This window comes from Tursiops truncatus, chromosome 14 (assembly GCF_011762595.2).
Source record: "Tursiops truncatus isolate mTurTru1 chromosome 14, mTurTru1.mat.Y, whole genome shotgun sequence".
NCBI classification, from domain to species: Eukaryota; Metazoa; Chordata; class Mammalia; order Artiodactyla; family Delphinidae; genus Tursiops; species Tursiops truncatus.
This window is the reverse complement of record NC_047047.1, coordinates 84,036,020-84,051,781: the sequence shown is the minus strand read 5'-3', so window position 1 is coordinate 84,051,781 and position 15,762 is coordinate 84,036,020. Positions and strand designations below refer to the sequence as shown.

Below are 15,762 nucleotides of genomic sequence, written 5' to 3'. Positions count from 1 at the left end.
CAAATTAATAGTGAAGTGAACTTAATGTACCAATAATATTGAGCTTCTTTTCACATATTTAATTATCATCTGTTTCATCTATTGTAAAAGGACTGTTCATCTCCTTGTTCTAGTTTCCCAATGGGTTGTATATTTTTTTTCATTGATTTGAAAGCATTCTTTATATATTCTGAAGATTCATACTGTTAAAAATATTACCTTCTATTTTGTGCCATATATTTTCACAAGGTGCTTTTTGATGAACAGAAGTTCTTGATTTTAATGTATTTAATGTATACAACCTTGGCCATTTATAGTTAGAACCTTTCATTTAAGATATTCTTCTGTATCCCAAGGTTATAAGTTACTCCCTTATTTTCTTTTATCAGTTTTACAATTATTTGTAATTAATTTTTGTGTGTGATAGAAGAATCCAGGATTATTTTTATCCATAAAGAATAATAATTCTCCTAGTACCACTTATTGAATAATCCTTTTTTTCTATTGATCTGGGATATACAGTCTGTAATATATTGAGTTTCCCTAAGTGCATGGGTTTGTTTTTCTGTGTTGTCTCTATTTGTATGTTGGTTAATTTGCCCACCTCTGTATCAGTGCTGCCTGCTCTTAATGACTGTAGCTCTCTACGAAGTCTTGATATTTGGTCCTTTCATCTTTTCCCTCTTGTTGGGTGATGTTTGGCTATACGTGGACTTTTGCTCTTCTGTAGAGATTTTAGAGTTAGTTTATGAAACAGCAATAGCAACAATAAAAACAACAACAAAACTTGTGGGGAATTTGCTTGGATTGCAGTCAATCTATACATCAATTGAGAAAAAATTGACTTTTTTTGATATTGAGTTCTCCTATCCATGAACATTGTGTCAGTATCCATATATTTGTCTTCACAAATGTTTTTTGGGAAAGCTTTATACTTTTCTGTAGATAGATCTTACTCATTTGCTGTATGCTCTTAGGTACATGTGACATGTTTGTTTGTTTCCAGCCACCTCAGTTTTGGGGTGCCTTCAGAGATGGCATCTTTGCTGGAGGATAAAAGTGTAATTGATATCTATACATTGATCTTACATCCAGCCTCTTAACTCAACCTTTAGTATTTCTAATATTTTGTCTATGGATCCTCCTATATGTAAAAAGCCATTTGTGAATAATTAAAGTATGGTTTATTCCTTTCAATTATCACATTTTCTTTTTCCTGTTTTCCTTGTTTGAGTTAGGACCTCCAGTACAATAATGAATTGGAGCAATAGAAGATAGCCCTTCATTGTTCTTAATCTTTATAAGGAGTGTTCTAATTTGATTAAGAATGTTGTTTGCTATCACTTTTTTTCCAAATACCCTTTATTAGGTTAAGGAAGTTCCCTTATGTTTCTGTTTTACAGTTTTGTTTTCTGCTTTTATTCATAAGTATATGCTGAGTTTTATCAAAGGCTGCTCTGCATCTATTAGGATGATCATATGATTTTCACTGTTTCTATTACTATGTTATCTTACACGTATGGCTCATTCCGAGGTAAACTCTCTTCTATGCCTAGGATAAATCTAGCTTGTTCGGCTTTACTTTTTTCCCCCTAAATACATGCCTGATGCACATCTGGATTCTATTTGCTCTTATTTTGTTTTAAATTTTTGTTTCTTTACTCATGAGTAAGTTTGGCCTCTATTTTTCCTTTCTTTAACTGCTTTTTGTCTGATTTAAAGAGGATTTTTTTTTTCTATTTCTTGCAAGATTTTCTGTATGATTTGAATTATCTGCTCTTGAAATTTTGGTAGTACTCGGCTAAAAACAAGAACTCGTGCTTTCCTTGTAAGATTTTTATCTATTTAATTTTTTTGAGGCTTTTAAAATGATCTGAATCCCTATTTCTTTTTAAACTGAATTTCTTTCAGTTTTCTTAAATTCTATTTTTCTAGGAGTATATTCCTAGTTACCTGTTTTTCAAGTTAAAATTAGCGTAAAATTATTCATTTAGTTTAAAATCCCTATCCATTTTTTTTCATTACAAATATGTTAATTGGGCCATAGCTCTTTTTTCTTCCTTGACCAATCTGCCAGACAGTGTATGTTTTATTATTTTCAAAGAAAAATACTTTTGACTCTGTTGACTCTATTTTAACTTTGTGTTTTATTTATTTTTGTTTACCTGTTAATAGTTATTTTCTTCTACTTGCTTTGTGTTTATTCTGCAGTTGCTTTTCTAACTTCTTAAGCCAGAGACAGCTCAATAACTTCTAGACTTCTTTTTAAATATAAGCATTTAAGATTATAAATTTCTTAGTACTGCTTTAATGGCATCTCATAGGTTTTGTTAAACAATATTCTCAGTATGTTTAGTTCTCCATGTTTTTAAAGTTCAATATTTTCTTCTAAACCCATGAGTTTATTGATGAGTCTTCTGTGCTTTTCAAGCATGGAGAATCTTTTCATTATTGATGTCTGTCTTAATTGCGCTGATGTCAAAATACATGATCCACATGATACCAGTTACTAGAAATTTGCTGGTCATTCTATATGTCCCTGTGTAAGGTCAGTGTTTGTAAATGTTCTGTGTATTTTTGAGAAGATTGTGGATTTTCAGTTTGTTGATTATGAGAGTTCCTATGTCTATTAAATTTAGATTGTTAATAGTGCTTTTCATACCACCTCTGTTTTTCCTAATTTTCTATATTTGCTATATTAAACAATGTATTGTGATTTCCCCTCTGTGGTGGTATATTTTTCATTTCTTTTCAGAAACTATTTTATTTTTGCTTTTTATATTTTGAAGCTATTTGATATATACAAACTTAGAATTACTATAGCTACGTGATGAACTGGGTATTTTATTGTTACATAATAGCCTTCTTTTACTCTAGCTATGATTTTTGCTTTAAGTCTGCTTTCGTCTGATAGCTTTCTTTGGGTTGCATTTTTCTGGACCGCCTTTCTCCATCCTTTGACTTCCAATCTTTCCAGTTTCCTATGGTTTTATGTGTATCTCTGTTTTTAACTTTCATTTTTATCATTTATTTCTTTTGGCTATTGAGTTTAATCAGTTTATTTCTTACATGATTTAATAGGGTTGGTTATTTTCCTACTAAATTATTATTATTTTTTGCGGTACGCGGGCCTCTCACTGTTGTGGCCTCTCCCGTTGCGGAGCACAGGCTCTGGACGCTCAGGTTCAGCGGCCATGGCTCACGGGCCCAGCCGCTCCGCGGCATGTGGGATCTTCCCGGACCGGGGCACGAACCCGTGTCCCCTGCATCGGCAGGCGGACTCTCAACCACTGCGCCACCAGGGAAGCCCCTACTAAATTGTTTTTATACTATTTTCTTTGTTGCTCGTTTTTTTAAAGTGCATGTTTGTCTGTTTGTATTCTTTTTCCACTTCCTCCTTTTACATTGGGCAGTTATATATTCAATTTCTCTTCTTTTAGTGGAAACTGCTGAAATTTTACCATAAATACATCTAAGGTCTAAAATAAATATTTTAACTCCTTTGTTCTCAAAATACACAAAAGCCTCAGAACACTGCAATTAACTTGGAGGCATATAAGCTAGGGGTACTTATTTATTTATTTTTGGTTCAGTATTTTAACTGGACTTTAGTTATCTTCCAGTGTGAGAGACCTCTGCAGAATCTAATTCATCATACTGAGAGAAGTAGATGTCTCCCATTTTTTTTGTTTTAAAGTAATTGAATCTTTGTTGCTACCGAAGATACGGATGGTTTCCAAGCCCATTTCAGTATTGGGAGCATCACTGTGGCTGATAACCCCTTACTGCTAGGAAGGTTTTCATGACGTTTATGTAGATGGTCAGTGAAATGGGTGCAGCAAGTGTTAGTGTAAAGAAATATTTGTTGGTCAGTTTGGACCAGATGACTGATCCAGATGTAACCTGTATGTAAACAGAGGGGCTTCCTTCATACATCATACAAACATACAGAGAGGACACAACAGCATTAACGTTGCTTCTTATCAACATGGTATTCTAGATTTTTTAATTCTGTAATTTCATTTTACCCTTATTTTCTATAGTATATCAACATTTATAAAGATACTTACACCCTCTTCCCTCAAAAACAAAACAAAACAAAACAAAACAAGTCCAAGTGTGTATTTCTTTAAAAAGGAACCTCTCTGTCCCATGTTTTTCTCAGTGACTTGAAGTTCTGGGATCTGGCACTATGCCAGACCCTATGGGGCAAGATCACACTCTCTCTTCTGCACGCTTCCCTGCCAGGCAGTGCCGATGTGTCTGGATATAGAATTGTGGAGTGTTCTGCTTAAAGGAAATCGTGCTTCTCATGTAGCACGTGGTTTCCACAATTATTTCGGGGAGGTGGTTCAGTGATCCTTTCTTCAAAGAAGTCTTCGGGAAGCCTGATGTCTCAAAAATAAACAGGCTCAGATTGGAACAAACTTGGGGCACCTGTAGCCTGTGCCAGTGAAGGCCTCCCCACCCTGGCCCCCAGGGAGAGCCGGGGAAGTGCAGACCCTACACAAGGCCTTTCCTTCTAGCTCCTAGCTCAGCAGAGGAGAAGCTGGAGACATCAAAGGTCCCCAGGTTGGCTGGGGGCTGGAGCAGAGATCAGGTGATCAGATCAGATCTGATCAGCAAAGATCAGAGATCTTTGCATCCTTTTCTAGGCCTTCCTGCCGCTAATAGTTCATTTCCACAACCAGGACAGCTGCTCGTTCGTGCAAAGCCAATTAGGAAGCAATTTCCACGTTTCCACTTTCATTATTTTCTTTATATTCAGAACCATGTCTAGACGTTTTGCTTGGGTGACCCCAGTTCACCAGCTAGACTTGCTGCGTCCTGTGTCTTCTGAAACCCCAGCCCCGGGTCTGTTGTCGGCTTTCTTAGGGGTCTCCCAGACTGGGGAAAAGGTGGCTGGTAACAGGGAGATGGTGACAAAAAGCTTCATTTTATTCTCTGTCTTGGGTTTGCTTCAGGCCCTTTGCTGGTCTTCTCCCTGCTGGTCACAGAGGGACCCATTCCTTCAAGCAGACAGACCACATGCTATTTCTGTTCTGTAAATTTCCAAGGCTTCTCCCCTGGCCACTCTCCAGTCACACGCAGGAGCAGAAAGTGTATTTGCAGCTATAATCAGCACGCTTAAATGCTGGTTAAATTCAGAGTAAGTACAAAATCTGTACTGCTCTTGACTCCAAAAGAAGCTATAAAAATATCACATGGCCTTGAGCCCTCCGAGACCTTTGACAACGAGGTGGTCCCTCTGAATCATTTCAAGGCTTATGGCTGTTCCAGAATATCCCAGATTACATGGTAAGGGGGGTGTGATCCATAGAGGACTGAGTCATGGCTGCCGACGGGCAAATTCCTCTCTTGTTTCTATTTTTCTGGGACAAGATGCACAGTAATGGTCACTTATTTTCTCGTAAACTCTTTGAGGGCGGCACCTTCCTTAATTGTCTCGGTAGCCTCAGTGTCTGGCACAGGTATGGACCCGAAATAGTTGTGAAGTGGCTGAACTAGAGAGTCAGGGGGCGGAGAGCAGAGGGCCGCCAGCTCCCTGCCTGATGCTCCCACGCGGACGCCCCTGATGCTTTCCCGTTTCGTTTAGGCAGTCCCCGTGACCGCCCCATGAGACGTGGGGTGGTCGCTATTAATTCCAAATTACAGATGAGGGCGCTGAGGCTTCCAGGGGGTGTGGAATCATCCAAGAGCTTGTGAAGTTAGTGTGCAATCGGCTCTTGAGTCTAGGTCTCTTGAATCTTAGGGGTTCTTTTTGTCTCACTACCGGTATATCCTCAAAGATGCTCTTTTTTAATCTACTGGCCCCTGGGGTCGCTGGGCTGCCTCAGCGTCACGCTCTGGAAGGCTTGCCGCTTTAGATCCCATGCCCTCATGCGTTCTCTGGTAGCCTTGCACTATGTACATACACTGCTGAAAACAGAGAGGCCGCTTCCAAATTGTTACTGATCTTCAGCAAAGTTCTAACTGGTTTCTCTGCCCCAGTAATCTAACTGGCCGAGGAGTAATCGTCCTAAAATGATAAACATACCCTCTGTTCAAAACTCCATCACTGGCTCCCAGAGCTTCAAGGACCAAGATAAGAGTCTTTATCTGAACCCACGAGGCAGCTCCAGCCTACCTGCGGCCTTGTCTGCTCGGAGGCCTCCGGCACGCACCTGGCTGGAGTCCAAGGAGTGATTTCTCAGTTGTTACTCCCTTCCCTCGGTCCAGTGTCTGCAGGAAGCTGGTCCTGAGACCCAGTTCGGTGGAGAAGCCCCTCCCCTGTCCCCTGCATTTGCTTCTGTTGGAGCCCATGTCCCTCCTCCCTGTCATCAGGATTTAACCAGCTCTGAGTAGACTGTGAGCTTGGTGGGGAAGACCATGCATCTCCTTGGGCTTTGACAGCGCCTGGAAGGCCGTGCACTTAGTCAGTGAGTAAACGGACTGCGTTTACAGTTCAAGAATTCCCTCCTGAATCCCCTTACATGTGTGTGCGCAGTATGGGTATTTGGAAGGATGTGATGGAGAGGAGGGGGCTTGCCATGGGGTCACTCACAGGGAACCTGCTCTACCTGGCGTTCACCTTGGCGCTGGTCCTGGGCTCCAAACCCCTGATGTACGGACGGCGCTGTGGCCTCTGCCAGGGAGGCTGCCCCATGGGGTTCGTCTCTGTGTTCTCCCAAGCAGCTCTGCACAGCGCTCTGGCACGGCTCTGGCTCTCAGCGATGTTTACGGGGTTGTATAACACTGTAATTTCTCTCAACACTTAGACTTTTTTTTTTTTTTTTTTTTGCCGTACGCGGGCCTCTCACTGTGTGGCCTCTCCTGTTGTGGAGCACAGGCTCCGGACGCGCAGGCTCAGTGGCCATGGCTCACGGGCCCAGCCGCTCTGCGGCATGTGGGATCTTCCCGGACCGGGGCATGAACCTGTGTCCCCTGCATCGGCAGGTGGACTCTCAACCATTGTGCCACCAGGGAAGCCCAACACTTAAAACGTTTTGAGCCTTTTCGGTTCTGGGCCTCTCATAGATCCCAGAGAACACTTAGAGGGTTGCTCTGAGAGCTAATTCTAGAAATGCTTTTGTTGTAATAAAAGCAGTGTCCTTTGCTCCACCCTTTCCAGTCTTTGAGCTGTGTCACCCTGTGTGTCACCCTGTAGGCCCTGTGGGGACCTCACACTCCCTGCTTTCCCAGCACCCTGTACTGACTGGTCAGCAGCCCGATACAGGTTCTCAGCTTTTCTCCTGGACCGAGACCACCTAATCTTGGATGTGTCCCATTAGTCACCTACAGACCAGGGTGGGAGTGACAGGGGACGTTCCAGGAAGCATGTGAATCCCCGGAGGGCTTCTGCCCTGTGCGTGGAGCTGACAGAGGGACGCCGGCAGTCTGTAGAGTGGCTGTCATGTGGCAACCTCAGGGGACAGGCCCGCTTGTTCTCGGGATGCTGGGCCCCGTCCCATCGGCCCTGCACCTGCAGCCCCTCCGTAGGCCCCCTGCTCTGCACTGCTGCTCCTGTAGAAGCTGGGAAAGGTCCAGAAAGTAAACAGGAATGATGGAAACACAAAGCCCGGCTAACGCTAATGCTGTGACAGAGACGGTGTACACAGACAGATGGACAAAAAACAGACAAGCTCTCCTTGCTCTCCTTGCTCTCTCATCACCCAGCGAGGGAGAAAAAAAGCCCTACTGCAGGTAGAGCAGTTTCTAAGAAGAAAGGTCCTTAGCTCCCCTCAGGCCTCTCGGCACAGACCTTGAGAAAGTGGCCATGGGACCCGTCTGCAGTTCCGGAGTAGCTCTGGGCGCCTTTGGGCATCACACAGTCAGGCTGGGACTCGCACCTTTAGCTGATGACATGGCAGCCTCTCCTGAATCATAGTGGCAAGTTCCTGGGCCTTTGATGTGGCTTTTTGGGCCAGGCCAGAGCCTCAGCGTCCACTATTCCGGGAACATCCGTGTGACCACAGTTGACTTCCCAGAGGGTCCCAGGCTGGCCTTCCCTCCCAATCAGTCCGGTGTTCCCGTGAATCTTGGTAGGGGTTTGGCCCGCACGTTGCACAGATGTCGCTGACCCCGGGAGGGTGCGAGTGCCTGAAAACACGGGATTTAGAGGAATACGGGGGCCTTTCGGTCCTTGGTTTTGTTGTCAGGGCAGGTGGTGTTGCCAGACCTAGAGGCTGTCCACAGCAGCAGGGTTCATTCGGAGGGTCTCAGACCCACAGGGGCCTTAGCAACGAATATAGGCCACATGTTACAAACTGCTTTTGTTTTGGCAGTGGAACTTTTTCCCTCCAAATCAGCTATCATGTGTGATCTGAGCTGGGGTGGAGGACGCAGAACCCCCTTCCCTTCTACCCCAAATCATTGTGCAAACCCTGGGGCCCCTTCCTGGTCCTAAGCCAGCCCGCCTGCCTTCACAGGTGCACAGACACACAGATGCACAGATACACAGATGCACAGACATACAGATGCACAGACATATAGATGCACAGACACACAGATGCACAAACATACAGATGCACAGACACACAGATGCACAGATATACAGATGCACAGACACACAGACCGGGGGTCAGAGGCTTGAGGGGCCCGGCGGGTTGTCCAGACGCAGGTGGCTGTCCAGCAACGTGAAGGGGGAAGGCCAGAGTGCCGTCTCCCCCGCCTCTTCCACATGCCCGGCTTCACCATGAACACTCACCAGCCTGATGCCATCTTCTCGGGCCTTGGCTCAGGTGTCGGGAGCCTGGTGGCCTCGGGCTGTCGAGGAGTTGAGGCTTCACCTCTGTCCTCCTGGGCTACCGCCACCGTGTGCTGGAAGGGCTAGCTTTGCCAGTGCCTGAGACCGTGAAGGGTGACCAGCCCCACTGACCACTTCTTAAAACCCTTGCAGTTAGGATGTGGTGTGTTTATGTCAATACTAGGGAGCTTAGAGTTTTGTTTTTTTCTTTAAGAATCATTTAAAAGCCCTTTCCCTTCAGTTCAGTGCTGACTCTGTCATGAAGCCCCGGATTCAGGCAGCTGGCATTGGCGGGTCTCCTCTGTCCAGGCCGTGGGTGGCTTTGTGCACAGAGAGGCTGGTTCATCCCTCGCGGAAACCTCACGCACGAGACAGGCCTTATGCCCCTGTTTTTCCCATGATGAAGCAGAGGCGCAGAGAGGTCAGGCCTGTGCCACAGGGCTGGTCAGTGCTGACCCCCTTTTAATGGCCATGTTTACCTGACGCCACATCTGCCCGCTGCATCGCCCTCTGCCCTCCACTCATCCAGCGGTCAGGGCACACTGTCTTTTACTTTTGTACATTTTTATACACCTGTGCCTGTTCTCCCGAGGCCAGATCCACTCAGCACATGTGTCTTAAGCTTCTATTTTGCAGAAGGCAAACGTTAGAAGACCTAAAGGATGAAAACGTGGAGAAACTGCCACTTTTCTCTCAAAACCCTGCAGGAGAGGGTCGGGGTCATGGTCTGGGTTGAGTGTACAGGGTGCAGAGTAACACTGTGGTGGGTTGTGCAGAGATCAAGGTCTAGAGCGGGGGGGCCATCTGAGAGGACTCTGGGTACTGAATTAAGAATTATGTATTCCCCATCGGTCAGCCCCCCTAAATCCTACTTCAGATGAGCCAGCATGTGGCTCGGTCACCGTCGAGCAGGGCTGGCTTCTCCCCTTAGAGCAGGGACGTGCGATGCTCCCGTCAAGTGGCCCCAGTGACTTACCTGGAATACACGCCTCCCCCTCCCCCATCCCTACCCTGCGAGGACAGGGGCCTCCGGATCCCTGTAAAAGGTGCTGTTGCAGCCCAGTCACAGCCCCGGGCCAGGCCGGCGATCTTATACGGCACAAGCATCCCAGGCCGAACCCGGGGAGCTCTCAATTCCACATCCCTGGACTCTTAGGATGCCTTGAAATGTTCACAGCCTCTCTCCTAATGAGAGGTCTGGGGTTCCCAGGAGTAGGAAAGGGTGGACAGGAAGAGGAGGAATTAAGACCTGGGATGGAGCAGTGGGAGAGAAACTCAGAACCTCTGCAGAATTTGATGGTTAGTTAAGAGCATGGAGGCCTTGGGTCTGTTTGCGTGCTCACGTCCGGGCAGGAGAATTGTAGCTGGAACAGCCCGTGGAGCCCCAAGTCCCATGGGTCCCCCAAGACTTGTCTGGCATCAAATAGGACTTTGATCTCACCTTCCTGCAGGTACAGAGATCACACGTTTCTCCTCTAAGCCACTTCTTCTCTGTGACGCTTTGCTTCCTACGATCTCCTCAGCCCACGTTCTGAGATTCTAAGAATTAGTTCTTCTTTGGAAATGTGCAGATCGCCTTTCATACTTGAGAGGACGCTTTACGACAGTGGAGGCCTTTGGAAAACTACACGGACACACGAGAAGAGGAAAAGTCAACTGTGCCTTGTTTTGGTTTCTTGCTTATTGAAACCCTTTAAGTTTATTTTTTTTTCTGTTTCTCCCCTGGGGTGGGCTAGGGAAGAGGTACCGTGTAGATGGAGACGTTGGTGCCTTTGGAAGAGAGTCTTTATAGCAGAGCCAAGCCCTCTGAGGTTTCCAGATAAACGCTGGCCTATGTTCTTATTTTTTGAAACTTAGCATCGCAAGAACCTGCTCTGATGCTTGGAAGGCTCACCCAGAAGGGGGCCTTTGCTTCTGTTTCGTTAGCAGTTGAGTGGGGGCACATGTCCACGACGATCCCTACATGCTGCCCTTTCCTCCTGGCAATGAGAGCGGCCAGGCACGCGTTATGGAAAGTGGTGACCAAAACCTGTCATTGAAGAAATTTAACCCAATCTTGAACGTGAAGAGAAAGCAGTCATGTCTCAGACGTGCTGGAGTTCAGGGAAAGAATTACTGAAGTCAGAGGAGCCATGGGCTTGCTTTCTGCCTGGCGTTTATTTCATCTCACTGGCCCTCAATTTCCTCACCTATAAAAGGAAGAGGTGCTGGCAGTCCTGTCTTTGCAAATCGCCCTGCATGTGGCTGTGTGTGTACTTACTCCCCTTGCCCTGGATGGGCGAGGTGTTGCAGGCAGGGTGTCGGGAGCTCTGCCGTGTTCACATTCACAAGTGGTTTGTTTTGCTACCTTCAGTATGAAAGGAAGAACAGAAGAAAGTACTGTCTGCCTTTTATTTTGAACTTGGCAGTGAAGGGATTGTGTGAAGCCATTGCTCAGTGTAATGCCAGTTTAGGGTGTGTGTGTGTGTGTGTGTGTGTGTGTGTGTGTGTGTGTGTGTGTGGTATTGAAGAAACCTTTAAAACAGCCTGCTTAGGTGTTTGAAATAAACCTGGCCTCCTTCATGTCTTTCTTGGTTTGTGAGTTTATCATTTAACTCTTTACGCCTTTTCTTGTATTTTCTCTTTAAAACATCAAGCCATACTTTTGCAATTGGAAAAGAAATAATAAATGCTTTTCTCTTTTTTAAGTCTGATGTTAAAGCAGTCCGTGTGTTTCTCACTGCCTCTTACTGCATTACAGAGAGGTTGGTTGCTTCATAGGTATTTGATATATATTTAGATTGTGTTTTATTTCTTTCGTTGTACTCAGATGTTAAAATGATAATATGCAGCAAGATCAGATCAGGAAAAAAAAAAACAATGATTTTCTAAGGGGTGGAGGTACTTTATTTTTGCCGTTGAATTCCTGTAAAAGTACACTGTGCATCTCAGCAGTTACCTGTTCATTTAAAATTTGCGTTAAGTGACGACTACACTCAAGGCTCTGGGAGTGGACCTTTTGGGGATTTGAAGATATTTGGCATAGATCCAGCCTTCACAGAGATGTTTATGTATTTGGAGAGATGAGACATGCATGATAATGACATCGTTAATACGTTATTTCAAGAGACACATGTCACTAAGAAATGGGAATTCCGATGCGGGTGGGTCCCGCAAGGTCGTGCTTTCATTTCTGGCATGTGGTTTGTTACTTTCCATCACTCCCTGGTCCTTCTGCCTGGCATCTCTTTCCTCTCGCACAGCAGCATCCTACTAGTCCCTTAAAGCCACACACAAATAGCTCCTCTTCCGTGAAGCATTACCGATGAGTTCATCTGGAAACGCTGTGTCTCTTCTGGGAACTCCTAGAGTGTTTGGCATTAGCTATGGTGTCTGGTTGGCATTTGGAAATCTCCCATTGTTGACTAAATACATGTAAGATTTTGTGAGAAGTCTTTAACCTTCTGACAGTAGGTTTCCTCATCTGTAAAGTTAGGGTAACAAATATCCCATTGGACTGAGGTCACGGCTAAATTAATGTAAATAGGTAAAGCTCCTAACACTTACTGGCAGCCAGTAAAACATCACTTCTTTTCCCTTCTATGTTGTGTAGTTATTTGTGCACGTGTCTTATTCTATCACCTGCGTTGGAAACCTCCTGAGGCTGGATGCTGTCCTACCCAGGGCCCAGTGAAGACCCTCACACACGGACTGGACGGCCCTTTGCCCTCTCCATGGTTTGTGCCATCGTGAGGCCAACGCTGGACCTTTGGAGTCTTTGGTTGGTCTTGGTCTAGGGAGACCGCATGATCATAATGTTGATCTTGAAAGACGGAAGAATAACGGGGCCGTCCTCGGCGCTGGGAAGCAGAGGACAGGGGGAAAGTTGCGTGTGGCCTGGAATCAGGCAGCAAGTCTGAGAGCGGCGATTGATTGTTGAGATCCAGTTTTCTGTGTTTGAGGCACGTGAGAACATCTTTTTCTGTCCCTTCCACAGAGAGGCACTGGGCCTTGAGAGGAGGGATCGAGGTGGCATCATGAGTTCTCTGATGACACAGATTTTAAATGCCTAACGATGCAAGCCCAACTCTTGCACGAGTGTATTTTCATCCTCACTGGCCAAGCAAGGGGTCTTTGTGTTGAAGTATGTCCATGCGTTTTAGAGAGAAAATAATTTCCACTCATTCTGTTAGGGCACCAAGTTACCATGCAGCCGATTCTGATCAGAGAAATCCCCCCGTGTTGGCTTCTTCCTGTTCTTGAAGGTGTTGATCGAGCCGAGAGCCCTCCATGTGCCCCCACCTTCTCCTCACATGTCACGCTGCTCCTCGGCACCTGGCTCTCCTAAGTTAAACCCTTTGTCTGGCTTCCTCCCCCTTCTAGAACGAATCTGTGTAGTCAACTGTGTGATGTCCGCTTAGATGTCCTCTGCTTGAGCCCCACGTCTGGAAAGAAAATGATGGAACGAAAGAACATTACAAGAGAAGAGAACCAAATAAACCACGTGGTTTAACTAACTCCCTTTCCTTCTCTCTTTATCTTTCTTCCAATTTTCTTTCTTTCTCCGCACCCTTCCTCCCTCCCTCCTATTGATGAGTAAAAGTCTTCCAGCTGGTTCATGACCTGTCCAGGGGTAAAACTCAGGGTTTCTGGCTCATTTGTCCTTTACGTGCCAGTCACTGGATGAAGAGCTGGGGTCACGGAGATGCATTTAATCTAGTCCCTGGTCCCGAGCGTCCTCAGCTGGGGAAGGCGTCGGGCACACAGGCTATGCAGAGTGGAGCGGTTTTGCACTGGAGAAGGGTCCCTCTGGGAGTCTCGTGTTTTCCTTGCTCACCAACTGGCCACCTCAGCAGCTGGAGGCAGAGCTGTAGAAGAATTAATGAAGTGGCCCGGAAAAGAGGAGTAGGGTTAAAGGAAAACCATTGCAAGAGTAGCGGAGATGGAAAGGAACAACGAAAAAGCAGGGGCAAAGGAACACACTGGTTTCAGTGTGAATTCTCCTTATTTGGAGCAGGGCTTATGGTTTGAGATCAAGGAGAGAGTAAGGAGATGAGATACAAAAGCAGGCTTTTCTGCATAAAACGGGCTCCCGAGTGCGTGTTTATGCGGGGCCCTCGTTTGGAATTGCGTGTAGCCACGTGTACTCAGGTGGGAACTGTTTCCTTTGCCTTGGCTGGCGAGGCTGTTTTGAGCATATTACAGAAGCATAAGCACTCGGCAGACGAATGGGCAGTGATCAGGGTGGTGCGGAAATGAGGACGTGTCCTTTGCTGTTGAAGAAGGGTTGTCTGAGGCGGTGACACGAGACAGGTTTTCTGACCCTGCTGGGGAGACTGAGGTGTCTGTGCAGGGCTCCCTGCCGGCCCTCCCCGCTACCCACCACACCTGCCAAGGCCGATGGGAGCCTTGGGGTGCGTGGGCTGGCAGTACCAGGCCCCCTTCCCTGGGAAGGTAGATTTCTCTCAGTTACAGCAAGGTCTGTACATTTAGGGCCTTGATAAAGTTTGGGGGACCAGTTTCTTATAAAGGCAGAACCTCCCAAAGTCTTGGACAAGGTTGTAAAACGTGAGCACAGGCAGCTGATCCGCGTGCAGGTGGCTTCCCCAGATGTGCAGGGCTGACAGGCCAGTGGCACCAGTTCTTGGAAAATATTGTAGGAGTCTACCTTCAGGGTTTCCTAGATGAAGCCATCTGTCTACCCTTTCCAGGTGAACAGTGAAATAAGCACCACGTTTTTCTTTTTCTGCAAGTAACTTTGTAAGAGTAGAAGGACATCTTTGTTTTAACTACCAGGTATGTGTTTTGGGGTTTTCATTTATTACGTTTCTAGTTTTTAAACAGGATTTGCATTTTAGTTTTGAGAGACTTAAAAGTTTAGTGTTATTTTAAAAAGGAAATAAAGAAGAAAGAAAGAAAAGGGAAGAAAAAAGAAGACTGTCCCCAAACCAAAATCCCACGTTCAGTATTAGGAAAGTCCTCACTCAGCAAGCACTTGCTGTGCCCTCGTGAGGCCCTGAGTTTGCCTCGTTTTTTTAACTCCTACATAGTAAGAAAAGAGGAGGTTTAATTGACCGTGTGAGTCTTAATTGTGACAAATTGGCCAGAAGGGCTCTAGAATATTTTAAGATTGGGGGTATCTTCTCCATGTTGGGTATTTTCTTCACCTTCAGGCTAGGGTGCAGGACCCAGACCACAAGCACAGCGGGCAGACTGCATGGTATCCAGTTGCCATGGCCCAGCCCTGGGCTTCCCAGAGACGGGAAAGGCTGTGCTTTGAGGGTTGTTTTGGGAGAAGGGTAAATGGCCACTGGAGAAATCCCCAATCACCAAAATATCCAAAACAATCTGTTATAAAAAGAACATTTTAGGGTAGATGCTAACGGTACCTAAATTAACAAGCTCCTCCCTTGCATGTATGAAGTCCAGTCAATGTTGGTCTGAGAGGGGGAGTGACTGGAGGCTATTTTGGGGTGGTCTGAAGAACCTCAAGTTTGTCTAGTAGAATAATAACCGAGGAGGGTGTTCTGTGAACAGGCCAGTTAGGAGGTTAGTGGTTAGGGCTGTTGGGCAGGTTTTGGCATGCCAGGTGGTCCCTTGGGCTGTGGGTACCCAGATGGGTGTATGAGCTACCCGATTCCCTGTTGACAGACCTGGGATACAGAGACTGGGTTTGTGTGTCCACCTGGAAGCCCTTCTGTCTTGCTAACGTCCATGTTTCTGCCCGGCACAGACTCCTGTTCTCAAATCTTGATTTCTGTTACCGTGTCAAGAGTGTCTCCAGGACCTGCGAGGGGCATTTGAGGGGTACTTCTCTGTCTCCTCCTCCCCAGCCCCCGATCCTTCCCCGCATCCCTCTGGCATCTTCCCTCACTGACTGTCCCATCCATCCTATGCTCCTGCATTTCCCATCACCATCCCCCTGAACGCAGGTTCTCATCAATTCAGGCACGTGTTCTAACAAATTCTCACCCATCTCTGTGCATTTAGGTTGTTCTGTCTCCAATTAGAGACTAATTTATCTGACAAATTACCCCAAATCAAGCTTGGAAGATGTTCTGTGAAACATCTAATTCCTC

The 15,762-nt window shown here is 46.0% G+C and overlaps 1 protein-coding gene across 17 annotated transcripts in view; it reads left to right on the top strand.

The window, feature by feature from the left end:
* Positions 1 to 15,762, top strand: part of RNF144A (ring finger protein 144A) — a 123,352-nt gene that overhangs the window by 43,451 nt on the left and 64,139 nt on the right. The window contains exon 3 of one of the 17 annotated variants that reach the window (XM_073791613.1): positions 13,067 to 13,187. The exons of 15 other annotated variants lie outside the window; for them this stretch is intronic. The gene's annotated coding sequence lies outside the window, so the exon portion shown is untranslated. Of the gene's footprint in view, positions 1 to 13,066; positions 13,188 to 14,456; positions 14,480 to 15,762 lie in introns of those variants that run through there. One more of the 17 variants, XM_073791616.1, reaches the window with a different exon arrangement.